Raw genomic sequence first — 25,634 nt, 5'->3', positions numbered from 1 at the left:
TCCTGTACCCAGCAGAGGGTTTTAGAAATGATAGGCCCCTTCCAGATTCTAGGTTGTGCCAGACACTTTCTGAGCTTCGTGAGGATTGAGTCAATTGGTGCTCATCTCCATCTGGACTTGAGATAAAGAAAGAAACTAGTGTCAGTCCGGGGACCAATTCCTCTCAGCTTCCTGATACAGGCACCACCAGAACACCCAGAATCCAGGAAGCCTGAAGTGAGTCCATGGACATCACCTCTCAAAGAATTCCTCAGTATTCCTGGGAATTAAAAGTAAAGGTTAACAGATGCGCCTAGATAGGTTGTGGCACCATGACAAATGGATTCATCTCTGCAGCGCTGCATCCTGGGAGTCCAGGCAAGTGCCAAGAGCAGAGAGGCTTCACTGTGGTAGGATGGGGGACAAGAGAACTTCAAGGTTGGCGCTATGGTGGGACAGGCCAGAAGCCTGCCCTGACCCAGCTTCCCTCTCATTTCAACATGTTTGGGTGACCTACCTCCTGCCCTACTAATTAACTTCACAGCCAAGCAGGGTCATCCTGAGGCCAGGGCCTTCCTTATGTTCCTCTACTTCTGTGGAGATGCCAAAAACAACCTAAATAAGGACCGTAAGCACTTGACATAGACTACTTTGCAGATGAGGACACTGATGCAGGGAGGTTACAGAACATACCAGAGTCAGGAAGAGGACATGACGTTGCTCAGACTGTGACTTACGGCAGCTTGCTAAACAGCCCACAAAATCATGCCACATGAAAGTAAAAGGGGCCTGAAAGGAGCTATCCCTTCCCCTAGGTTTGCATAGGAAGAGGCTAAGTCTCTCACTGGACTTAGGGCATGGCCTCCCTCCTGCTAGGCCTTCCTTCCCCATTTTCACCCCGCCCTGATTTATCTCCCCAAAAGAATCCCACCTTAAATACCAGACAAACTCTGGCTCAGTTCTGAAAGATGTATACATAACCTCACTGAGATTTGGAAGTCACAAAAACTTGATTCCCCTTACCCAGGGGTTGCATGCCTCCCTTCCCTTTACTGGATCCCCCTTCCTGGTTTCTTCTGGCCTGGAAAATGCTTCTAAACCCCATTCCCCAGGAAGGCCACTGTGGGGGAAGAACGTGGTAAGCCAGCTGCTTGGCTGGCTTAAGTCAGTCTGACAGTGAAGGTCTGTGAGGTATAATTTTTCCCTTCTTCATGCAAACACAATTTGCAGTCCCCACTATGACACCTTGCTGGCTGATAGTCCACATAGTTCATTGACAGCCTGTGGAACATCCCTTCTTAGGAAAACTTTCTCTCAAGCCCTGGTGATATTCAAGATCAGCTGAATAGTAGGCTGGAGGTAAGGCCTGTCTTCAGTTCTGCTCTTGTAAATGGCCCAGAAAAGGCAGAAACAAGTAAGGAAGTATTGGAGACCTGGCTTTTGTGGCTTTTGTTACTTCACTGGACCCTCAAGATGGCCCTGGGAGGTCACCCAGGATGACCAATGGCAGGATGCTACTGCATCCAATTTACAGAAGAGGGAACTGAGGCTCAGAGACATTAAGTGACTTGCCTGGGATATCTCAGCTAGGAAATGTGGGAGTCCAGGGCCCACCCTCTTAACTGCTTCTGTTGTGCTGCTCCCCACTACTGCCTCTTGAATGGCACATTTGGCTGTGAAAACTGCTTTACGGAAGACCATGGTAATGCAGGAAGCCCAGGTAAGAGCCCCGGGACTGCCAGGGCCAGGAGTCCAAATCTGCGCTGGGCCCCACTCACCCCGTGCTCATCAGAGCTGGGCAAGCGCATGCACCCATGAGGCTGGTGAGCTTGTACCACTTAATACATTTCACTTTTCAAATATGATAAAAGGGTGTACTAATCACACTATGCCAAAGCAAAGAAGAAAGAAGAAAAAGAATGTTGGGAGTTAATTTTATGGATTTGTGTAAGAGGCTTGAAATGATAGAAAATGCCTTTCAGAGCACGCACAGTATCACAGCAACAAAAGCGAAGGAGAGCAAAACAGAACGACAACACTAGGTTACTGTTTCTCCTTCACATCTTTGGGGGTTAGCCACCACTGAGGAATGAGAGTGCATGAATTTGTAATTTTTTCTCTGCTAACACCCGAAGTGCTAACCTAATTTGATATAAAAATGAGCCCATTCTAATTCACTCTCAGTATGTGCTTTAACACAAAAGACTTTTTACTGTTACCATAAACATTTTCTTTCCGTCATTCATTTACCTATTCATCATTCATCCAATAAACATGTGCTGAACTCCTATTCCATGCCAGGCCCTGGCTGGGCCCTGGAATTAGGGGGAGAATACCAACGTGCATCAGGCTTAGGACCTGACCTTAAGCCTTTTGGGGTAGTGGAGGAGACAAGGCAGGGACCTAAATAATCAAGTGGAACGTGGTCACAGTGCCCCTATGAACCACAGGGCACTAGGCGGGAAGTTCTGAGGAAGGACAGAGGACTTGCTGCTAGAAAAAGAATGTAGGAGGCCTGCCCAACCTCTGGCTTCTCACGATGACCAGGAAAAGGATCTAAGCCTGCCTGGCAACATGGGCCGGAAAGAGTCCTGCTTGCCAGGCCCGGCTTGGCAGCAAGCTAAGTGTGCAGCCTGGGGCAAGTCCCTGCTTCCCTCTGGGCCTGTTTTCTCAAGTGTGAGCTAAGAGCTTTGGACCTCACAAACCTGACAGGCACTTCCAGGGTGAAGAGCCTGAGCTGAGTCCCAGACGTCGGCGTTTCAAATCCCCAGCCTTTCAGCCATCCTTCTGTTTTTTCCAACCACACAGCAACCGCCATCAGCTCAACCTCTGAGTGGGAACTACAGAGCCTGGGAAAGAGGGATGAACTTAGTAGGTGGCCGAACTACTTTCTGTAGCCCCCAAGTCTTGAGGACATCGGTCGAAGACCCTTGTTCCCAATGTGTCTCCTCCACACACGAGCGATGCCAATGCCAATAATGTCAAAATGTCCATCAAACAAAGACCCCTCTCTCCCGCCACTCCCCCCATCCCCTTTATCTGGTAGGTATGAAACAAAATACACTAGAAGGGATAAAATACAGCTCAAGTGAACCAAGAGGTAAATTAACTGGAATGCAGGAGACCTCTAGAGGGTCATTATGACTGGCCACTCTCAGGGTTTCCAGGATACCACTGGGAACCAAGGCCCCTCTTGAGCGGCTTAGCCGGCAGATGGCTCTGCCATTCATCATGGCCTCTGAGCACTGGGCTAGAAGCCTCTGCATGGAGAGGGCTGTGGGCCTGAAGGAGCCACTCCTTCTCCTCTCCTGGACACTTCCGGAGGGTCGGCGGTATTGATACCCACCCCATGCTGACCTCGACCCTCAAATGCCTTTGAGGAGCTATGGTACATCAAGACCACTGGGGACTTGGTCCGTATATTCATTTCCTAGGGCTGCCATACAAATTGCCACAAACTGGGTGGCTTAAAGCAACAGAAATGTGTTCTCTCACATTGTGGAGGCTAAAAAAGTCCAAAATTAAGGTGTCAGCAGGGCCACACTCCTTCAAAAGGCTCTGGGGTAGAATCTGTTCCATGGCTATCTCCCAGCTTTGAGTAACTGTCAACAATCTTCAGCAGTCCCTGGCCTGCGGGCACACTGCTCCAATGTTTGCCTCCATTTTCACATGGTCTTCTTTTCTTCTTCCTCTCATGACACTTGTCATTGGATGTAGGACCCATCCTAAATGCAGGATGATCTCACCTAGAGATCCCTAACTTAATTACATTTACAAAGACTATTTTCCCAAATAAGATCACATTCACAGATTCTGGGTGGACATATCTTTGGCAGAGGGTACCACTCAATGCATTATACCTCCTTCAAAGCCACTGTGCCTTTTGATAGCCAGTTGGCAGCATTCAGGCAAAGAGAGATCCTGGCCCGGGCGCTCAGTGCTCTCATCACTTCTATTGGACAAGAGCATTCTGAAAGATTCAGCTTACAAGACCCCTTGTAATAGAGCAAAGCATGAACTCTGTAGCCAGGCTCCCTGGGTTTGCATCCTGGTTTTGTTGCTTCCTAGATGCTGTGTGACCCTAGGTAAATCACTTCACCTCTCTGTACCTCAGTTTCCTCATCTGTAAAATAGGAATGATAGCAGTGCCTACCTTGCAGGAGGTGTAAGGCTCTGTAAGTGTTTGCTTTTGTTCCCAGTAGCATGTTGTGATCACCTCTGAGGCAAGCTCATACCATCCAGAAGCAGAATTGTAACTGAAACACAACAGAACCGGAAGCAACCATAGAGGCTACTGACTCCCCAATAGCCTCAGTCAATAGAAAAATGGGGACTGACAGGGTGCAATGGACTAGACATTTACATGGGTGCCTTTCATACAGAAGGTGGTGTGAGAATGAGACTGCTTTCAGGCAAAGGGACCAGAATTTACACCAAGGAAATGTCTCCCTTCAGTCATCCCCTTGCGAGGCCTTATGCATTTTCTCAGAACTACTGTTGCTCCAACACCGGGGGGCTGTGGAGGTGGTCCTCAGAGACAGTTTATGAATCACACCAGCCTTTGTAGCCAGATCCAGTCTTCCCTGGTTTAACTATCCACCATCTCCGCATTCTCTCAGAAAGACTTTTGGGTTACAGAGCCGTTCTGGGAATGGCTGGCCAGCTCTGAAGGCATACCCCTAAGACAAGGCCCACAAACACTACAGGCACCGAGCACCCACTTAAAACCCTACGGCGGGGGTGGGGGGGGGTAATGACAGTGAGCCTGCCACCGTATCCCAGTACTGCCACATCCCTGATCTCACTTTGTCTCAATAACCTTGTGGCTAAATGCTCTCCCGTCCCTTTACTAATGAGGTAACTGAGGTCCAGAGAGGCTGATCAGCTTTTCCAAGGTCAAACTAGTCTGTGGCAAAAAGGAGAGTTGAACTTAGACTTCTTGCCTCCAAATTCATCAATCTTTCTGCCACCCCAGGATGAACACAGTTGAGTCCCATTACTTCAGAGGCATCTCTTACATGTGTAAAATAATTTTCTGGTTGTCTACTTTGTCCTTATTCCCAGTCTGAACTTGGGGAAAATAGGGATTGGTTAGGCTCTGGCTGAGCCTGGTGCTTTGCTTTGCAATCAACAACTGTGTGTGCAAATACTAAGCAATACCAGCACAGTCTAGCACCATTGGCATTTCCTAGTTTTTACAATCCTAGCTTACCCTTTGTCCATCTGTAAAATGGGCATAGTGATAACAGAAAAGAGACACTTGGCTTCAGAGAGATTTTGTGAATCCTGGGCTTTCCTAAGACCAGCAATTGGAAGTGTTCTCCAGTGGGGGTAACAGGGACACCTTTGAACTGTCCTACCAAGAACAGCATTGACCCTGGAAGGAGGTGGCACTCAGTCCTGGCAGCTAAGTAAATGGTCTTGGATGGGTCACCAGCAGGAGACGCTAGAGAGCAGACCGCCACCGAGGTGTGCACGTGATCCCTGAGGCAGAACCAAAGCTGCTCCTCAGGATGGTTTTATGAAACTGGAACAGAGTGAGAGAGGGAGGGAAGCAAGGGGGTGGGGGACAAGTACATTTTCTTATTCTATGCAGAAAAATAGGACATTTTAGGATGGAAAGAGGCCAGAAAGCCCACAGAGAGCTGCCTCCTCTTTTCCAAGCCCTGAGTTCTGGCACAGTATAATTTCCCTCCTAATACTTGTCGAACCATTTTTAAAAGCAAAAACAATCGTTCCCACTAGTGGCTTCTATTATTGCCTTTGGTGAATTTTCCTGCCATTCTCCATCCCATTTCAGAATAAAACCCTAGTCCCTGGATCATTAGAAAGGACATCTTTTCTCCTAAGAGGACCAAGGACCTTCACATAGCCATCTCCACAGGAAAACTATCCCTCACCCCAGAGGGAAAAGATGTCTAGGCCTCTCTGGGAGTTTCATTTTCCCACGAGTCTTTGCTGCCAACTTGGAGAAAATTCCTGGGCCCCCAAGTGAAGTTGTCTATTTCTGCTTTCCCCTGCCCGAGGCCCTTTCCCACCCTGCTGGCTTCTGGCCTGTGTCAGAGCCAGTCCATACAGACAGTTCTGTTCTGAGTGCTTGGGCTTAGTCCTTGGTCCAGCTGTGAGAATGAAATCAAACCAGCCCTCGTGAGGAGCCTAGAATTTCCTATGCTTTGCCTTGATGTGCCCTCCACCCACCAAATGAAGTTCTGTGTGTGAGAAGAAAACTACACCTACTGAAGGAGGTCAAGAGAAGAGGTAAGCATCAACCTCCCTACTGCATCCTGGCCAGAAGTGCTTGTAGGCTGCCCTTCCCCCAGGAAGGGGCCTCTGCTGGGTGGGGCGCCCTCCGCTGGGCTCTGGTGCTGCTCTGCACACACTTGGCCTTCGTCCTTGCCATGCTGCGCTCCACTTGTTTACTCATCTGCCCACCCCAGTAGACAGACAGAAGTCTTTGAGGAGACAGTCACGGTTTCAGTGTCACTAGTCTGCTTGGAATAGAGCACAGGGCCTGACTGGAGCAGGTGCCTAGTAAATAAATACTGGTTGAATGAATGAGGGAAATGTATGCAAATAATCTTTAATATGGTGCCTAAATGAAAATTAACAAAGAACTAAGAGAGAATTGGGTCAGCCAGTTTGTTGGTCCCTGTTGATGCTTGTCCCTCACAGCCAGACTCAAGGCCTTTTCCCGCAGTCCCAGACCTGATCTTACCCTAGCCCCAGCAGGGTCCATTCAGCAGCTTATGTTGCTGCCCTACAGCAGGCAGTTGGGGGCAGGGGGCGCTAGGGGAGCCCCATTGCCCTGTGCCTACGCTGTAGAGTCACTGCCTTTCCCCACCCCAGCCACATTGGCCAAGTCCATATGGATGGGCTCTGCTTCAGTTTCTCTGCTTAGTACTCCAGCTCCTTCCTGGAGCCCTGCCCTAAGCCCCAGTGTGTTTGAATCACGTCCTGCCTCCCTTCCCAGCTTTTGTTTGGCCCCTTCACCAGAGGTGACAGACAGTCCCCCTCTTCCCAGTAGCTGCTTGGCAGGCTTTTGCTGCAAACAGTTCAGCAGCTGGCAATGCACCTCCAAGCCCCGGACTTGCAGTGTCCCCAAGCTCCCATGCTGACCCACAAGATGAGCCCACCTCAGATACTAATATCTGCACAAACCATACCCACATTTCATCACAACTTTTGACAATGTCTGGGCCCTTTCAACAGCTTTCAAAGGGACCTATCTCTACAGCCTTGGCTGCCTCCTTGTCTCCATCAGTCCAGCTTTCTAAAGGTGCAGCCCAGCCCAAAACCGAGCGCATGCAGGACACTGCCAGGGGACAGGAAACTGGTCCCCAAAACCCACAGAGGAAAAAGCACTAAATGTTAAACAGAAGCCCCGCCAAGTTCATCCTTATGTCATATTTAATGGGTCACCTGTCACCATGCCCTCCTCATTGTCTCCCACAACCACCAAATCACATCGGTCAAAAGCAGCTCTTCCTGGAAGATACACACTCTCCCTTACACACCAATGAGATCCGAGTGGACAGCTTTCACCAGAGTACTAAATGAGATCATTGCAGACTGACCTCACATCAACACATTCTCAGTAATAGCTACTGTTTTCCAGCAAATGGGGCTTCTGTGAACTACTCTCCTCAGGACCCATGTCTTGGGGTAGCCTCACGGGCAAAGCTTCATTGTGAAAAAGTCCTTTGGCACTTCAGCATGTAAGTTCCCCTGAATGGAGCCCAAGAAAAGCCCATGTATGCTGTAGTATCCTCTATGTTGGCAGGACAAATAACAATAATGGCCTTTTGTTGAGTACCAACATGCACCCCCCTGTGCCTGGCCCTTCCCATTTACTCCTCAGAAACACTTTACAGAGGGTGAAGTAACTTCCCCAAGGACACACAGCTAGTAAGTGGGGCGGGGTGGGGAAGAATCAAATTTCCAACCCCAAAATCTTAGCTCTCATTGCCACACAGATTATTTCCATGTCCTTGGGCTAGCTCGAGTGGTCTGAATCAGAAGCTTCTAAGCAACACAGAGAGATGGAGTCCTTGATGATTCAAGATGTTGGAATATGGGGAGAGGACACCCCTGATAGCTACCTGCTCCCCCAAACACAGTAGCCTGTGGGCCTGTCTGTGGGTAAGCAAGCATGAGGCAGCTACTTATGATCAGAACAGATACTCTGCTAGCAGTGGCCCAATTTCTCTGGTTGCTCAACAGACTAAATTCCTTGAAGGTAGGTCTGATTCACTCAGGACACACTGTAGCACTGAGTACAAGGCTTGACAAAGAGCAGTGGTTTTGGCAGGATTCATGGTGAGCACAAGGGAGGGCTGAAGGGCTACAGGGACTCAGACGGAAAACCATCACATCAGGCTGGGGGTTCAGATGGACACTCTTGGTACTGGATCTTGAAGATTAGGTCTGATTTTACACAGGTGAACATGATGTGGAAAGATGTTCCAGGGAAAGAGATGAGCATAAGCAAAGGCTCAGAGAGTGGTAGGGTGATAGCAGGACTAAATCTGGCTGGAGCACAGGGCATGCTGAGGAGAAGATGAAAGTCTGGAGGGAAGTTGGGGCCAGACTCTGCAGACAGAACTGCAGTGCTCATAGCCGAGCAGCCACGATGGCTCAAGTACTGGGCCAGATGTTCTGCATTTATTATCCTCTCTTCAACCCTCACAACAGCTCCATGAGGCATTATCATCTCCCTTTGACAGATGAAAAAAGAGGCTCGGAAAGAGACGTATAGTAACTGTCCAAGGCCACGTATGAGATAGAGCTGGCATCTAAAGTCAGATCTGCTTGCATCTAAAACCAACCATCCTCCCTACTATTTCATACTGAAAAGATGAGGTAGGGAAGGCTCTGAATGTCGGGTGAAGGACAGCCTGTTCTTGGGAGACAGGAGGGGACACGTACAAAACCTGAGGGCAGGAAGGCGCCAGCTTTCTGCACCAGCAGCGATTCCAACCACACTATCAAAATGGCTGCAACATGGGCTCTATCAGGACACAGGGGTGTGAGGAGCAGAAGCCTTCTAGAAGGCCAAACCCCACAGCAAGGCTAAGAGGAGTCCCAGGGTAAAGTTTCTGCAGAACTGTTTCTAGCATGGTCTGGGAGCTGCTAAATGGAGGAAAAGCATAAGCCCTCCAGATATGATTCACGATGATCAACAAGAAGTTTCCTGTGTATTTAAACCAGTCCAATCAGAAATATGTCAATTTTCAGCTAAATGCCTTGGTCCTTCTGATTCTGACAGTTTCCTTTGGGAAACTGTCCTGAGTCCGTAGCCTTGTGTCTATTTTATCCCAGGGCTGGTTTGGCCTGGGAGATGGCCTCTAGAATTGTCCCAGGCAGAGGTCCTGTGTGATGGCACTTCTTTGTGCCTCCCCGGGTCAGCCCGGCTGATCTCATGCTATTTGCCCACAACATTGACCTGCTCTGTGGCAAATGCCAGGCTTGAACAACGAGAACTGCAAATAAACCTGATGGCCAAAAGGCTGGGCCTATATAAACCGAGAAGTTTCTCCCTGCAAAGGCCCAGTAAAATGCGAAATCTCTGGAAAGTGTGATCAATGTGTACCATAGAACAGGCTGCCCTATGAAGTCAGAAGAGCAGGGACTTTTAAGCCCATTTTTGCCAAGGAGAATCCTGAGGCTCCAAGAAGCTAAGAAACTCACCCAAGGTCAAGTGAAAGAACTCAAACTTGAGCTGAGTAATTCTATTCCAAGTCCAGTGTTCTTTCTACTCCCCACAGCCTTCTCTGTGAGAGGTACCAGTGAAATGGGTTTCTGCAAAACTGGATTGTGGTATTTTCCAAGCTGCTCTTGGCTGAGATAAGGCATTTGCATGTAACTTTATCCCCTCAGAAGCTTCCTAGAGATGGCACCTCCAGCTATCTGGGACCCAGCATAACTGCTCTAAGTCCCAGCTAATGCTGCACTCTGCTCCAAGATCACTTTGGGACTTGAACTGGCTCTTCCACCCTACCCTCTGTTGAATAACAGACTCACATGCAAATGAGTGGGACATTTGTATTTGCATTTGGGGCAATGCAGCCAAATCAAATATGATGACCACATCAACTAAATATTATAGGCATTTCCTTTCCAGTTTTCCCGTCTGTCACCCACTCAATCTGGTATAGAAGGGCCATGCAAGAATGTGATAAATAGCTTTTCCTTCCTAAACTGGGATTTAGCATGAATAGAGAAAGATCAGAGAGAGAGAATTAACTGTTGAAATATATGTGGGAAGGAGTTAGAGTCATTCAGGACCAAGCTATCGCTAGGTAGAAATCTATGGTCACTGATAACAGTGTGCCCAGCAAAGAGGCACTAGGAGAGGATCTAGGACCTGTTTGCAATAAAAAAAAAGAAGGACCACCTAGTGAGAAGCCCTTTCCCATTGTACTAGTCCTTCCTTCTCAGATATGCTGCATTCAAGGTTCACCAAGTCTGCACTTCACTCCTGGAGTCTGGCTCAACCAGGCCTTACTGTGGATCTGATGGGCCCACATTTGAATCCAGGCAGCAGCCTTCTAAAGGAGTGAACAGGTGGCACTAGGAATATGGTTTTTGAGTAAGTGACTGACAGATTGGGCTTATTTGCCTGGTGTGTGTGTGTGTGTGTGTGTGTGTGTGTGTGTGTGTGAGAGAGAGAGAGAGAGAGAGAGAGAGAGAGAGAGAGAGAGAGAGAGAGAAACAGAGGAGGGAGGGAGGCAGAATATGAATGAGGTGGTAGTAGATGCTGATAACCCAAAGGGAGGTTTTGAAGGGAAAGCCTGATGAAAGTTCTGAGAAGGAAGTTGTTCTCAGGATTTGCAGTGTGAAGTAACTTAAAATGAGGTTGGGACTCTCAAGAAGGAAGGGAGGGGACACCTAAAGGTTGGCTTCTGTATCATGTAGGACACCAGGGCCATGGGTTAACTTGGAGAATGTACACTCTTACAAAGCACTTCCTGACAGACTCCCTGGTTTATCTTTCCCAGTGACCCTGAATGGATGTGTATGTGTGTTTGTGGAGGGGGTGTGTATTGCCCCCATTTAACTGATAATGAAACCAAGGCTCAGAGAGTTTAAGTAACTTCCCATGGTCGCATAGGCAGCATGTGGCAGACCAGGACACAAAGCCAGGTCTTCATCATCCCTTATCCTACTCTCTTTTCATTAGAGACAGTTAGCCTAGGGGATAGGAAGCAGGTTCTAGAATCAGAGAGAGATCTGGGCTCAAATCCCAGTTCCACTACTTCCTGGAGTACTTACTTACCTGATATGGTATCTGTCACCATTAAATGAAACAGTATATGATGACAGTTTATATTTAACAGAGGGCCCAAAGACCCTTCTTGCTCTTCAGAAGTGAAGTCAGAGGGAAGCCTGACTGCCAACATTGCCTTCAGCCTCCCAGCACCAGCACTCTGACGACTCCAGTCAAGGCAGGGGGACACGGACAGGAGAGACAGCTCTTGTTGTCTTTCTTTCTCCCTATACACTCATGCCTGCTGCTTGCCTTTCCCCCACACCACACTCTGGATTTCAGGCTCCTGGACTCACCCCTCTGCTCCCACACCTCCCAGCCCTGGCCAAGTGCTCACCTCTGCAGCCTGCTTGGGCCACTCCACATGGACGCTGATGAGAAGTAGGTCAATGATGTTTCCTGAGCCTCTGTTCACCTTCCACACCCCACATTTTGTTTTTTCTTTTATGTCTCTTTCATAAGGGAAGGAAATCCTTTTCCCCTCAGCCTGGGATGTGGAAGGAACTCCCAGACCCTCCCTCTGAAGTCACAGGCACAGCTGGCAGAAGGACTTGCCATGGAAGAACACCACTTCCCTTGCCATTGATTCAGTCACTTGTGTATCACTCAGTGGACCCTCACTGAATGAGTGCAGTTCCAGACCAGCTCCCATGCCAGGATCTGCAAGGACAGAGGTCAAGACGCTCCAGCCTTGGCTGGTTCCACAGCCTTTCTCTGCATATTCTCATTTAAGCTTCATAATCACACCTGCAAGTGTTACCATCCCATATTATGAAATAAGGAACCAGAGCTAATGCAGAGATGGGCCTTACCTGTCCATAAACACAAAGCCAGTAAGTAGCCCAGCTGATATTTCAATTTAGGTCTCTCTGTGCCCTAAGCCTATGTTCCTTTGACTCACCAGACTGAAGAGGGAAGGAGAGAGACAGTAAAAGGTTTATGGGAATCTCTCCCTTTCCCAAAGAGGATCTGGGCCAGATTGGAGGAAGCAAGGGGCATGGGCTTCTCAAACTAGAAGATGTCATGGCCAGGCTGACAAAGAACCATATGGGACCACATGGCTGTGGGTTTAAATCCATGTCTGCTTCTTACTAGTGGTCTGCTCAATTAAAGACAGGTCTTGGTCATGGTTGTCCTGACTGGCAATGTGCAGTGTTGGTCAAGAGAGCAAGAGAACATGGGCCAGCATGTGTAGCCCTGTTCTGTGTCCCAATAGCATTCTGTGAAGAATTTCCATCCCTTTAGAGCCATTGCTCTAAACTGCCATTACCCATTGTTATAGGCTGAATTGTGTCCCCCCCGCCCCCCTCCCCCCGCCACACCAAATTCACATATTGAAGTCCAAGTGCCTCAGAATGTGACTGTATTTGGATATATGGTCTTTAAAAAGGCAACTAAGTTAAAGTGAACTCATTAGGGTGGGCTCTAATCCAATATGACTGGTGTCCTTTTAAAAAGAAGAGATTAAGACACGGACATGCACAGACGGAAGGCCATGTGAAGATGGGAGCCACAGAGACAGGGCTGGAACAGACCATTCCCTCTCAGCCTTCAGAAGGAACCAACCTTGCCAACACCTTGAGTTTGGTCTCCCAGCCTCCAGAACTGGGAGGCAATAAATTCCTGTTTTTCAAGCACCAAGTCTATGGTACCTTATTACAGCAATCACAGCAAATAAATATACCTATGTAGAGAGATCTATCTTCCTTGCTTGACTGTGAGCTCCTTGAGTGCAGAAGCCCAGCAACTGTCCAGTGCCTGGTGCCCAGTGAATGGTCAGTGACCATTGCCTGGGGTGAGCAGAGAGGATATTAGCCTGGGAGGCTGGCTGTCCCATTCCTCTCAGGACAGGTCTGGAAGGCCTGCCTACTGGCCCCCTCCCTAGATCTTCTGCCAGGCAAAGAAGGCACCTTTGCTCATGGAAGAGGGTATGAGCATCATCCTGATGAACAAGCAGCCAGCAGAGCCTGGGTAGTCCATGTTTCTGAAGACTCCAAGGCATTCTGGATAATACTCAGTGCCAGTTCTCTTCACCAAACAGCATGAAGTAAGGGTTTTGAGGATTCGGTTCTGCTCTCACTCTTCCCTGACCTGAGAACAAACAAACTCTCTGGGGATTAGAGAAAACTTCATAAACTTGGTGATGTCATAGCCATAGCTTGAAAAATTCATTGGAAATAACTTCAAGGAAGAGGAGGAGAATTCTAGACAAAAGGAATTGCATGAACAAAGTAAAGCAATGTGCATATACATGGGATGCTGGGATGGCTGAAGCATGAATATTGTGGAAAGAGAGTGGCCAAGATCTTGGAGAGCTTAGTGGGAAGTAGGATACTGGAGTGGAGAGGGGCCTGAATACCAGCCCTGGGCTGGGACTTCATCCTGAAGCCAGTGGAGATCCAGCCCTTCTGAGTGAGAGGCAAGACTTTGCAGTGGGAAAGAAGTCCTTTACACTGGAGGCAGTGTAGAGGATAGCTTGGAGCAACAGTGACAAGTGAGGGGGCTTCTGCCAGCACCCTTGTGAGATGTAAGTAGTCTGAACCCCAGATGTCAAATGGTGAGTGGCAGTGAATGGAGAGTGAGGAGTTTATAAATGGGCAGCTGGGGACATGGTGGGCCTCTTGGCCAAGACCTAAAACCATCTAGACCGGCCTGCATGCTTCCCAAGGTCAGAGGAACTTCCATTCTCTCCACAGAGCCCACTGCTAAGCTCAGCTCAAGGGCCCAGCAGAAAGTGAAGAGTCTCTCAGAAAAAGTTTGTGGACCAAATTAACATGCAGAAGAAGGAACAAATGCTAAGCTTCTATTTGAACACCACAGAAAAATGCTCTGCCCCACAAAAGACACAGGGAATGAAAAATGAGAAGACTTCACTGTGAAAAGCAGCCAATATTTAAATCCCAAACTTCAGAAGCACTCATAGAAGTCAGTGTCTGATAGTAAGGAGGAGTTTAAACTTAGGAAGTGCAATAGCTCATTGTGATTTACATGGTCATGCAGAAGGGGAAGAGAGTTCATCTAAAGTGAACCAGCTCCATCTAGCAACATTAATCATCAATGGCTTGGCATCTATTTTGGCCTAATAATACAGGAATAAAAGGCCTTCTCAGGGCCAAGGAAAAGTCTGCTTTCAGAAATAGCCCTTTACTTATCTCCAAAAAACCCCCAGGATGAGTATGTCCCAGGAGCCCCTTTCTCTGGAAGTTCTGCAAATCCCTGAGGGGCATGCAGCATGAACCCCATACCCTGGAAAGATGTTAAGTCTCTGCAAGATGTGCAGAAGACAAAGATGTGCAGATGTGTGTGTGTGTGAGTTCCTGGTTCTCTTACCCTAATATATACACTCTGGCATATAAATGACATCATATGCCACAGAAGATTAGTGAGAGAAAAGTTGTAGCTCTTCTGGAATTTGTGCTCAGCAGAGCAGGCAAAGCTTTCAAAGACTGGGGTCCACAGAAGCGAGGTTGGTGGTAGAGCTGTGAGTACAACCCAGAGCTCTGGACTCCTGGGCCAGTGAAAACTGGACCATACTGCCAGCCTCTCAGATTAGACCCACAAATCCAATTGGTTTGACTATCTTGCGTTAATGATAATGTATCAATACTGGTTCATCAATTGTAACAAATACATCACATCAACACAAGATGTTAATATTAGGGAAAACTTTTACATGAATGATTATAGTAGCATTATTCATTACAGCCAAAAGATGGAAACAATTCACATAACCATCAATGGATGAATGGATTAATAAAATGTGGTATATCTACATAATAAATATTATTTGGCCATAAAAAATGAACAAAGTACTAACATACTGCAGTACAGATGAACGTTGAAAACATTATTCTAAGTGAAAGAAGTCAGTTGCAAAAGACTACATACTACTATATGATTCCATTCATATGAAAGTCCAGAATAGTGAAATCTATAGAAACAGCAAATAGATCAGTGGTTGCTTAGGTCTAGGTGCAGTGGGGAGATAGAAGGGTTGACAGCTAAAGCAAACAGTTTCTTCTTGAGGTAATGAAAATGTCCTAAAATTCACTGCAATGATGGTTGCACATACCTGTGAATATATTAACAACTATTGAATTGTATACTTTCAACTATTGAATTCAACTATTGAATTGTATGGTATGGAATTATATCCTTAAAAAGCTGATAGGGATACAGGAGTGCTAATGCATAGGGGCAGTTGTACCCCAATGTTTATAGCAGCACTCTCAACAATAGCCAAATTATGGAAAGAGCCTAAATGTCCATCAACTGACGAATGGATAAAGAAGATGTGGTTTATATATACAATGGAATACTACTTGGCAATGAGAAAGAATGAAATCTGGCCTTTTGTAGCAATGTGGATGGAACTGGAGAGTGTTAGGCTAAGTGAAATAAGTCAGGCAGAGAAAGACAGATACCATATGTTTTCACTCTTATGTGGATCCTGAGAAACTTAACAGAAGACCATGGGGGAGGGGAAGGAAAAAAAAAAGTCAGAGAGGGAGGGAGCCAAACCATAAGAGACTCTTAAAAACTGAGAATAAACTGAGGGTTGATGGGGAGTGGGAGGGAGGGGAAGGTGGTTGATGGGCATTGAGGAGGGCACCTGTTGGGAGGAGCACTGGGTGTTGTATGGAAACCAATTTGACAATAAATTTCATATTTTTAAAAAAGCTGTTAAAAACCTATATGTTGGAAAATTTCCAGATATCTGTTATTGATTTCTTGTTTGATTGCTTGGCAGTCAGAGAACATCCTTTGCATGATTTAAATTCTCAAATTTGTGAGAATTTTTTATGGTCCAAAATATGGTCTTTCTTGGTGAACATTCTGTGTGTACTTGAAAATGATGTATATTCTGATCTCGTTGGATAGAATGTTGTATAAAAGTCAATTAGATCAATTCACCTGATAATGTAATTCGAATTTTCTATATCCTTACTAATATTCTTTCTGTCTATTCTATCAGTGACTGAGGGAGGAATATTGAAATCCCCAACTATAATTATGGACTTGACGATTTCTCCTTACAGTTCTTTCAGCTTTTACTTCACATATTTGAAACTCCCCCATCAGTTGCATACACATCTTGGACTGTTATGCCTCTTGATGCATTGACCTCTTTATTATTATGAACTATTCCTCTTTAACCCTGATAATATTCCTTATACCCAGATCTACATTGCCTAATATTAATGTAGCCACTCCAACTTTTTGTTAGTGCTTGCTTGTTATGTATTTTTCTTTTAAGCCATATGTTCCCTTACATTTATTTATTTATTTTTTATTTTAGTTTTCAGTAACCAGAATCATGCTATATGTAGTGTTCCAAGCCTAGCACACTCCTTTTATCCATTACATATTCTACATATTTAGTGCCCCCATTGGGATTGCTTCATTCTGCTGTTATAATTATGCCCACTTTTGCACACAAACTTGAGTACAGGGGCTGGAATTTGAGGGGGAGGGTGTCATTTTGAGTCCCTATCTGAGGTGAAGGTGTGCTTACTTGTCATGTTGACTTGTGAGCAGGTGGCAGGCAGTACATGCTGAGATGGGCAGGAGGGTGGCTGGAAGGTTGATGGCATCATGTGTGATGGGGAAGTAGCTGGTTTTGCTCTGACTCATGAATTCCTTTAACTTTTGTTCATCTGGCAAACTCTATCTATCCTTCTATTCTGAATGATAGCCTTGCTGGATAGAGTAGTCTTGGCTGCAGGTTTTTCCCTTTTAGCACTTTGAATATATCATGCTGCTCCCTTCTAGCCTACAGAATTTCTGCTGAAGAGCCCACTGATAGTCTTATATGGTTTCTCTTGTATGTAACTGCTTTCTTTTCTCTTGCTGCTTTTAAAATTCTCTCTTTATCCCTAGGTTTTGCCATTTTATTTACTGGGTGGCTTGGTGTAGATCTCTTTGGGTTGGCTTCATTGGGGGCTCTTTATGCCTCCTGAATCTGGATTTCTGTTTCCTTCCCCAGATTCAGGAAGTTTTCAGGTGTTATTTCTTCAAATAAATTTTCTGCCCCCTTTTCTCTTTCTTCTCCTTCTGGGATCCCTATAATGCAACTGTTACACTTGATGGTGTTGTTGAGTTGCCTAGGTCTATTCTCATTTTGCATAATGTTTTCTGGCTCACCTGCTCAGCTTGATTACTTTCCATTACTCTGGCCCCTGTCTGGGCTGCCTGCACACTGCTAGGCTTGTGGTACCGCTTCAATGGGATCTGGCCAAGAGCTTACTGAAGGGGTGGATCCACAACGTGCACAGAGGCCAGAGGGGCAGTCTTAGCAAGGTTTGGTCTCCTGTGGGAGGGGCCCTGAAGCCCTGGGACTAAGGCAGGCCAGTCAGAGGGGTGGATCCACAGAAGCAGAGAGCTGGGGGGTTGGGTGGTGCAAGCAAGTTAGGTGGCAGGTGCTGGTTCCTGCCAGTATCTAGGCTAGGGGGCAGGGGAGAGAAGTGGTACCTGGCAGCATCTTTGTTCCTGGAGGAGTCCCCCACCAATCACTGTCCTTCTGGGACACAGGTTGAGATGAGTCAACAACTCTCCCTCCTGTAGGCCCCAGGCATTTTTCAAACTGCTGGTCTGCCTAGTATCTCCTTGGGCTCTTTGTCCTGCAGTCTCTTCGGAGCAAGATTGGGTCTCTCTTCGGAAACCCAGCTTCCTCTCATCCTCCCTGTTCTCTGAGAGTAGAGCTGATGACTTTTAAAATTCCAGGTCTTAAGTCCTACTGGTTGTGAGAACTCACGAAATTTGGCCCCTCTGGTTTTGCAAGCTAAATGTAATGGGGATCTGTCTTCCCGATGTGGGCTTCCCTGGAGTGAGGGCCTGCCCCTCTCCCCTCTCCATAGCTCACCAGTCTGTTTAGCACCCACCATCTCTCTGCCCTTCTTACCCTCTTGGTCGTGGCCTCTTGTCTATGTTTGGCTGCAGAGAGTCTGGTCTGGCAGTCTTTGGGTAATTTTCTGGGTTATTTATGCTAAAGTGGATGTAATCTAGGTGGCCTCAGGCCACAAGGTGAGCCCAGTATCCTCCTACTCCACCACATTCCCAGCAGTCTGTGTGCCCTTATATTTAAAGTGGGATTCTTATAGACAGTATAAACTTAGGTCATACTTTTTTACCCAAACTGACAATCTTTGCCTTTTAATTGGAGTGTTTAGAGCATTCATATTTAATGAAGTTATTGATTTTGTTGGGTTGAAATCTACAACCTTGCTATCTAATTTTTGTCCTATCTGGTTTTCTTCCTTGTTTTTTTTAGTCCTGCTTTATTTTTGATTAATTATCTTTATGATTCATTTTAATCTCCAGTATTGGTGTTATTAGTGAACATCTGTTTCATTTTTTATTGATTATTCTAGGGTTTATAATAAAATCTTAAACTTAGCACAATCTACCTTCAAGCAATATTATACCACTTCATATATACATCTCTTTCCCCTTCTTGTCCTTTGTGCTACTGTTGTCATATATTTAATTTCTACATATTATAAACACCACAACACACCATTATCATGTTTTATTTAAACAGTTAATTTTCTGTGAATGGTGTAAGAAAGTGGTCTAGTTTCATTCTTCTGCATGTTGCTGTCCAGTTCTCCCAGCACCATTTGTTAAAGAGACTGTCTTTTTTCCATTGGATATTCTTTCCTGCTTTGTCAAAGATTAGTTGGACATACTTTTGTGGGTCTAGTTCTGGGGTTTCTATTCTATTCCATTGGGCTATGTGTCTGTTTTTATGTCAATACCATGCTGTCTTGATGATTACAGCTTTGTAGTAGAGGCTAAAGTCTGGGATTGTGATGCCTCCTGCTTTGGTCTTCTTCTTCAAAATTACTTTGGCTATTCGGGGCCTTTTGTGGTTCCATATGAATTTTAGGATTGCTTGTTCTAGCTTTGAGAAGAATGCTGGTGCAATTTTGATTGGGATTGCATTGAATGTGTAGATAGCTTTGGGTAGTATTGACATTTTGACAATATTTATTCTTCCAACCCATGAGCATGGAATGTTTTTCCATTTCTTTATATCTTCAATTTCCTTCATAAGCTTTCTATAGTTTTCAGCATACAGATATTTTACATCTTTGGTTAGATTTATTCCTAGGTATTTTATGCTTCTTGGTGCAATTGTGAATGGGGTCAGTTTCTTTATTTGTCTTTCTTTTGCTTCATTATTAGTGTATAAGAATGCAACTGATTTCTGTACATTGATTTTGTATCCTGCAACTTTGCTGAATTCATGTATCAGTTCTAGCAGACTTTTGGTGGAGTCTATCGGATTTTCCATGTATAATATCAAGTCATCTGAAAAAAGTGAAAGGTTGACTTCATCTTTGCCAATTTTGATGCCTTTGATTTCCTTTTGTTGTCTGATTGCTGATGCTAGCACTTCCAACACTATGGTAAACAACAGCGGTGAGAGTGGACATCCCTGTTGTGTTCCTGATCTCAGGGGGAAAGCTCTCAGTTTTCCCCCATTGAGGATGATATTAGCTGTGGGCTTTTCATAAATGGCTTTTATGATGTTTAAGTATGTTCCTTCTATCCCGACTTTCTCGAGGGTTTTTATTAAGAAAGATGCTGAATTTTGTCAAATGCTTTTTCTGCATCGATTGACAGGATCATATTGTTCTTATCTTTTCTTTTATTAATGTGATGTATCACGTTGATTTGCGAATGTTGAACCAGCCCTGCATCCCAGGAATGCATCCCACTTGATCATGGTGAATAATTCTTTTTATAAGCTGTTGAATTGGATTTGCTAGTATCTTATTGAGAATTTTTGCATCCATATTCATCAGGGATATTGGCCTGTAGTTCTCTTCTTTTACTGGGTCTCTGTCTGGTTTAGGAATCAAAGTAATACTGACTTCATAGAATGAGTCTGGAAGTTTTCCTTCCCTTTCTATTTTTTGGAATAGCTTGAGAAGGATAGGCATTATCTCTGCTTTAAATGTCTGGTAGAATTCCCCAGGGAAGCCATCTGGTCCTTGACTCTTATTTGTTGGGAGATTTTTGATAACTGATTCAATTTCTTCGCTGGTTATGGGTCTGTTCAAGCTTTCTCTTTCCTCCTGTTTGAGTTTTGGAGTGTGTGGGTGTTTAGGAATTTGTCTATTTCTTCCAGGTTGTCCAGTTTGTTGGCATATAATTTTTCATAGTATTCCCTGATAATTGCTTGTATTTCTGAGGGTTGGTTGTCATAACTCCATTTTCATTCATGATTTTATCTACTTGGGTCATCTCCCTTTTCTTTTTGAGAAGCCTGGCTAGAGGTTTATCGATTTTGTTTATTTTTTCAAAAAACCAACTCTTGGTTTCGTTGATCTGCTCTACAGTTTTTTTAGATTCTATATTGATTATTTCTGCTCTGATCTTTATTATTTCTCTTCTTCTGCTGGGTTTAGGCTGCCTTTGCTGTTCTGCTTCTATTTCCTTTAGGTGTGCTGTTAGATTTTGTATTTGGGATTTTTCTTGTTTCTTGAGATAGGCCTGGATTGCAATGTATTTTCCTCTCAGGACTGCCTTCGCTGCGTCCCAAAGTGTTTGGATTGTTGTATTTTCATTTTCGTTTGTTTCCATATATTTTTTAATTTCTTCTCTAATTGCCTGGTTGACCCATTCATTCTTTAGTAGGGTGTTCTTTAACCTCCATGCTTTTGGAGGTTTTCCACACTTTTTCCTGTGGTTGATTTCAAGCTTCATAGCATTGTGGTCTGAAAGTATGCATGGTACAATCTCAATTCTTATATACTTATGAAGGGCTGTTTTGTGACCCAGTATGTGATCTATCTTGGAGGATGTTCCATGTGCACTCGAGAAGAAAGTACATTCTGTTGCTTTGGGATGCAGAGTTCTAAATATATCTGTCAAGTCCATCTGATCCAATGTATCATCCAGGGCCCTTGTTTCTTTATTGACTATGTGTCTAGATTATCTATCCATTGTTGTAAGTGGGGTATTAAAGTCCCCTGCAATTACCACATTCTTGTCAATAAGGTTGCTTATGTTTGTGAGTAATTGATTTATATATTTGGGGGCTCCTGTATTTGTTGCATAGACATTTATAATTGTTAGTTCTTCTTGATGGATAGACCCTGTAATTATTATATAATGCCCTTCTTTATCTCTTGTTACAGCCTTTAATTTGAAGTCTAGTTTGTCTGATATAAGTATGGCTACTCCAGCTTTCTTTTGACTTCCAGTAGCAAGATAGATAGTTCTCCATCCCCTCACTTTCACTCTGAAGGTGTCCTCAGGTCTACAATGAGTCTCTTCTAGACAGCAAATAGGTCTTGTTTTTTTATCCATTCTGATACCCTATGTCTTTTGGTTGGCGCATTTAGTCCATTTACATTCAGTGTTATTATAGAAAGATATGGGTTTAGAGTCATTGTGATGTCTGTAGGTTTCATGCTTGTAGCGATGTCTCTGGTACTTTGTCTCACAGGTTCCCCCTTAGGATCTCTTGTAGGGCTGGTTTAATGGTGATGAATTCCTTCAGTTTTTGTTTGTTTGGGAAGACCTTTATCTCTCCTTCTATTCTAAATGACAGATTTGCTGGATAGAGGATTCTCGGCTGCATATTTTTTTCTGTTCATCACATTGAAGATTTCCTGCCATTCCTTTCTGGCCTGCCAAGTTTCAGTAGAGAGATCCGTCACTAGTCTTATTGGTCTCCCTTTATATGTTAGAGCACGTTTATCCCTAGCTGCTTTCAGAATTTTCTCTATCCTTGTATTTTGCCAGTTTCACTATGATATGTCGTGCAGAAGATCAATTCAAGTTACGTCTGAAGGGAGTTCTCTGTGCCTCTTGGATTTCAATGCCTTTTTCTTTCCCCAGATCAGGGAAGTTCTCAGCTATTATTTCTTCAAGTACACCTTCAGCACCTTTCCCTCTCTCTTCCTCCTCTGGAATACCAATTGTGCATAGATTATTTCTCTTTAGTGCATCACTTAGTTCTCTAATTTTCCCCTCACACTCCTGGATTTTTTTTATCTCTCTTTTTCTCAGCTTCTTCTTTTTCCATAATTTTATCTTCTAGTTCACCTATTCTCTCCTCTGCCTCTTCAATCTGAGCCATGGTGGTCTCCATTTTATTTTGCAGCTCATTTATAGCATTTTTTAGCTCCTCCTGGCTGTTCCTTTGTCCCTTGATCTCTGTAGCAACAGATTCTCTGCTGTTCTTTATACTGTTTTCAAGCCTAGCGATTAATTTTATGACTATTATTCTAAATTCACCTTCTGTTATATTGTTTAAATCATTTTTGATCAGTTCGTTAGCTGTCGTTATTTCCTGGAGGTTTTTTTGAGGGGAATTCTTCCGTTTCATCATTTTGGATAGTCCCTGATGTGGTGCGGAACTGCAGGGCACTTCCCCTGTGCTGTCTTGAATAGCTTGCGTTGGTGGGCGGGGCCGCAGTCAGACCTGATGTTTGCCCCCAGCCCACTGCTGGGGCCACAGTCAGACTGGTGTGTACCTTCTCTTCCCCTCTCCTAGGGGCGGGATTCACTGTAGGGTGGCGTGGCCCATCTGGGCTACTTGCACACTGCCAGGCTTGTGGTGCTGGGGATCTGGCGTATTAGCTGGGGTGGATCAGCAAGGTACACAGGGGCGGGAGGGGCAGGCTCCGCTCACTTTTCCTTTGGAGATCCACTTTGGGAGGGGCCCTGTGGCACCAGGAGGGAGTCAAACCCGCCGGAGGGATGGATCCGCAGAAGCACAGCGTTGGGTGTTTGCGCAGTGCAAGCCAAGTTCCCTGATAGGAACTGGTTCCGTTTGGGATTTTGGCTGGGGGATGGGCGAGGGAGATGGCGCTGGCGAGCGAGTTTGTTCCCCGCCAAGCTGTGCTCTGTCATCCGGGGCTCAACAACTCTCCGTCCCGTTGTCCTCCAGCCCTCCCGTTCTCCGAGCAGAGCTGTTAACTTATAACCTTCCCGATATTAAGTCCCACTTGCTGTCCGAACACACTCCGTCAGCCCCTCCATTTTTGCCAGCCAGACTCGGGGGCTCTGCTTGGCCGGCGGGCCGCTCCTCCGCCCCGGCTCCCTCCTGCCAGTCCGTGTAGCACACACCGCCTCTCCGCCCTTCCTACCCTCTTCCGTGGACCTCTTGTCTATGCTTGGCTCCAGAGAATCTGTTCTGCTAGTCTTCTGGTGATTTTCTGGGTTATTTAGGCAGGTGTGGGTGGAATCTGAGTGATCCTCAGGACGCGGTGAGCCCAGCGTCCTCCTACGCTGCCATCTTCCCAGAAGTCTCAACAGTTAATTTTCACTTAAGGAGAATATAAAAATGATTTTTGAAGTGTCTGTCATATAGACTCACATGTCTACAAATTCAGTGATCTTTGTACCTTTGTTTGATCCAAATTTTCATTTGGTATAATTTTGCTTTTGTCTGAAAAAACCCCTTTAAAATTTATTGTAGTGCATGTCTATTTTCTATAACTTGTCTCAGCTTTTGTCTCAAAAGTCTTTATCATAGCATCACAAAAGAAGACAAGAGAGGAAGAAAGGAACAAAGGAACTACAAAATAATCAGAAAACAATTAACAAATGGCAATAGTAAGTCCTTACCTATCAATAATTACTTTAAATGTAAATAAATTAAATTCACCAATCAAAAGACATAGTGTGACTGAATGGATTAAAAAACAAGATCCAACTATATGCTGCCTCCAAGAGACTCACTTTACCTTTAAGAACACACAGGCTGAAAGAGATGGAAAAAGACATTCCATGCCAATGGTAGCCAAAAGACAGAAGAAGTGGCTATATTTATCCCAGAAAAAAAAATAGATTTTAAGTAAAAAATTGTCACAAGAGACAAAGAAGGCCATTACATAATAATAAAAGGGACAATTCATCAAAAGGGTATAGCAATTATGGATATACATGCACCCAACATTGGGGTCCTAAATATGTTAAGAAAAATACTAACAGATATGAAGGGGAAAAAAGACAGCAATACAATAATAGTAGGAGTCCTCAATACCCCACTTTTAACAATGGATAGATCAAGCAGACAGAAAATCAATACGGAAAAAGTAGATTTGATTAACACCAGAGACCAAATATACTTAACAGACATATAAGAACATTCTGTCCAACAGCAGCAGAATACACATTCTTCTCAAGCACACACAGAATATTCTCCAGGATAGGTCATATGTTAGGCCACAAAACAAGAAGACTGAAATCATATCAAGTGTCTTTTCTGATTACAATGGTATGAAACCAGAGGTACTAAGAGAAAAATTGGAAAATTCACAAATATGTGGAAATTAAACAACATACTCCTAAATAGCCAATAGGTCAAAGAAGAAATCAAAAGGGAAATAAAAAATATCTTTGAGACAAATAAAAATGGCAACAAAACATACTAAAACTTACAGAATGCAGCAAAGGTAGTTATAAGAGGGAAGTTCATAGCAATGAAATACATTAAGAAAAAAGAATGATCTCAGTAACCTAAATTTACATCTCAAGGAACTAGAAAAAGAACAAACTAAACTCAAAATAATCAGAAGGAAATAATAAAGATTAGAGCAGAAATAAATGAAACAAAGACTAGAAAAACAATAATAAAACTCATCTTCATTTCTGAAAGATTTATTTGCACTGGGTTTGGATTTGTAGGATGACATCAGTACATTTAAGATGCCACTCCATTGTCTTCTAGCCTGCATGCTTAGTGACAAGAAGTCTGATGTAATTATTATCTCTGCTCCTCATGTAATATGTCTCTCTTCTCCTATGGTTGCTTTTAATATTTCTCTTTTTCAATGTTTTTCAGCAATTTGATTCTGATGTGCCATGATAGAGTTTCCTTTATATTTATTTTGTTGGAGTTTGTTGGTATTCTTGGATCACTGGATACTTAGTTTTCATAAAGTTTAAATATTGGGGCACCTGTGTGGCTCAATCAGTTAAGCGTCTGACTCTTGATTTCAGCTCACGTCATGATCTCACAGTTTGTGAGATTCACTCCCACTTCAGACCTCTCTCCTCTCTCTCTGCACCCCACCCCCACTCATGTGTGCTCACTCTTTCTCTCTCTCTCAAAATAAATAAACACTAAAAAAATAAAGTTTAAAAATTATCCAGCCTTATTTTTTCAAATATTTTTTCTGCCCTCCCACTGTCCCAACACTCCAGTTGGGCATATGTCTGATCACTTTATGTTATCCAGGTCACTGATGCTATATTCATTTTTCTCTTCAGTCTTTTCTCTCTGTACTTCATTTTGAATAGTTTCTATCACTATGACTTTAAGTTATCTAATTTACTGCTGTTTGTATTCTGTTAATCCCATCCAGTGCATTTTTCATTTCATATATTTTTCATCTCTACCAGTTTGATTTGAACCTTTTTATAT

The 25,634-nt window shown here is 44.5% G+C and overlaps 1 long non-coding RNA gene across 9 annotated transcripts in view; it reads right to left on the bottom strand.

Moving 5' to 3' along the window:
- LOC109258711 (uncharacterized) overlaps window positions 1-25,634 on the bottom strand; it is a 275,809-nt gene that overhangs the window by 126,790 nt on the left and 123,385 nt on the right. For 7 of the 9 annotated variants that reach the window (XR_008418382.1, XR_008418384.1, XR_008418386.1 and 4 more), the window contains one exon: window positions 11,583-11,905. The exons of the other annotated variants lie outside the window; for them this stretch is intronic. This is a non-coding gene — a long non-coding RNA (uncharacterized LOC109258711). The remainder of the gene's footprint in view (window positions 1-11,582; window positions 11,906-25,634) is intronic. 9 annotated transcript variants of the gene reach the window in all.

The sequence above is a fragment of the Panthera pardus genome, unplaced genomic scaffold (assembly GCF_024362965.1).
Source record: "Panthera pardus isolate Hobbes unplaced genomic scaffold, ASM2436296v1 HiC_scaffold_27, whole genome shotgun sequence".
In the NCBI taxonomy this organism is placed as follows: Eukaryota; Metazoa; Chordata; class Mammalia; order Carnivora; family Felidae; genus Panthera; species Panthera pardus.
This window is presented reverse-complemented; position numbering and strand designations above follow the sequence as displayed.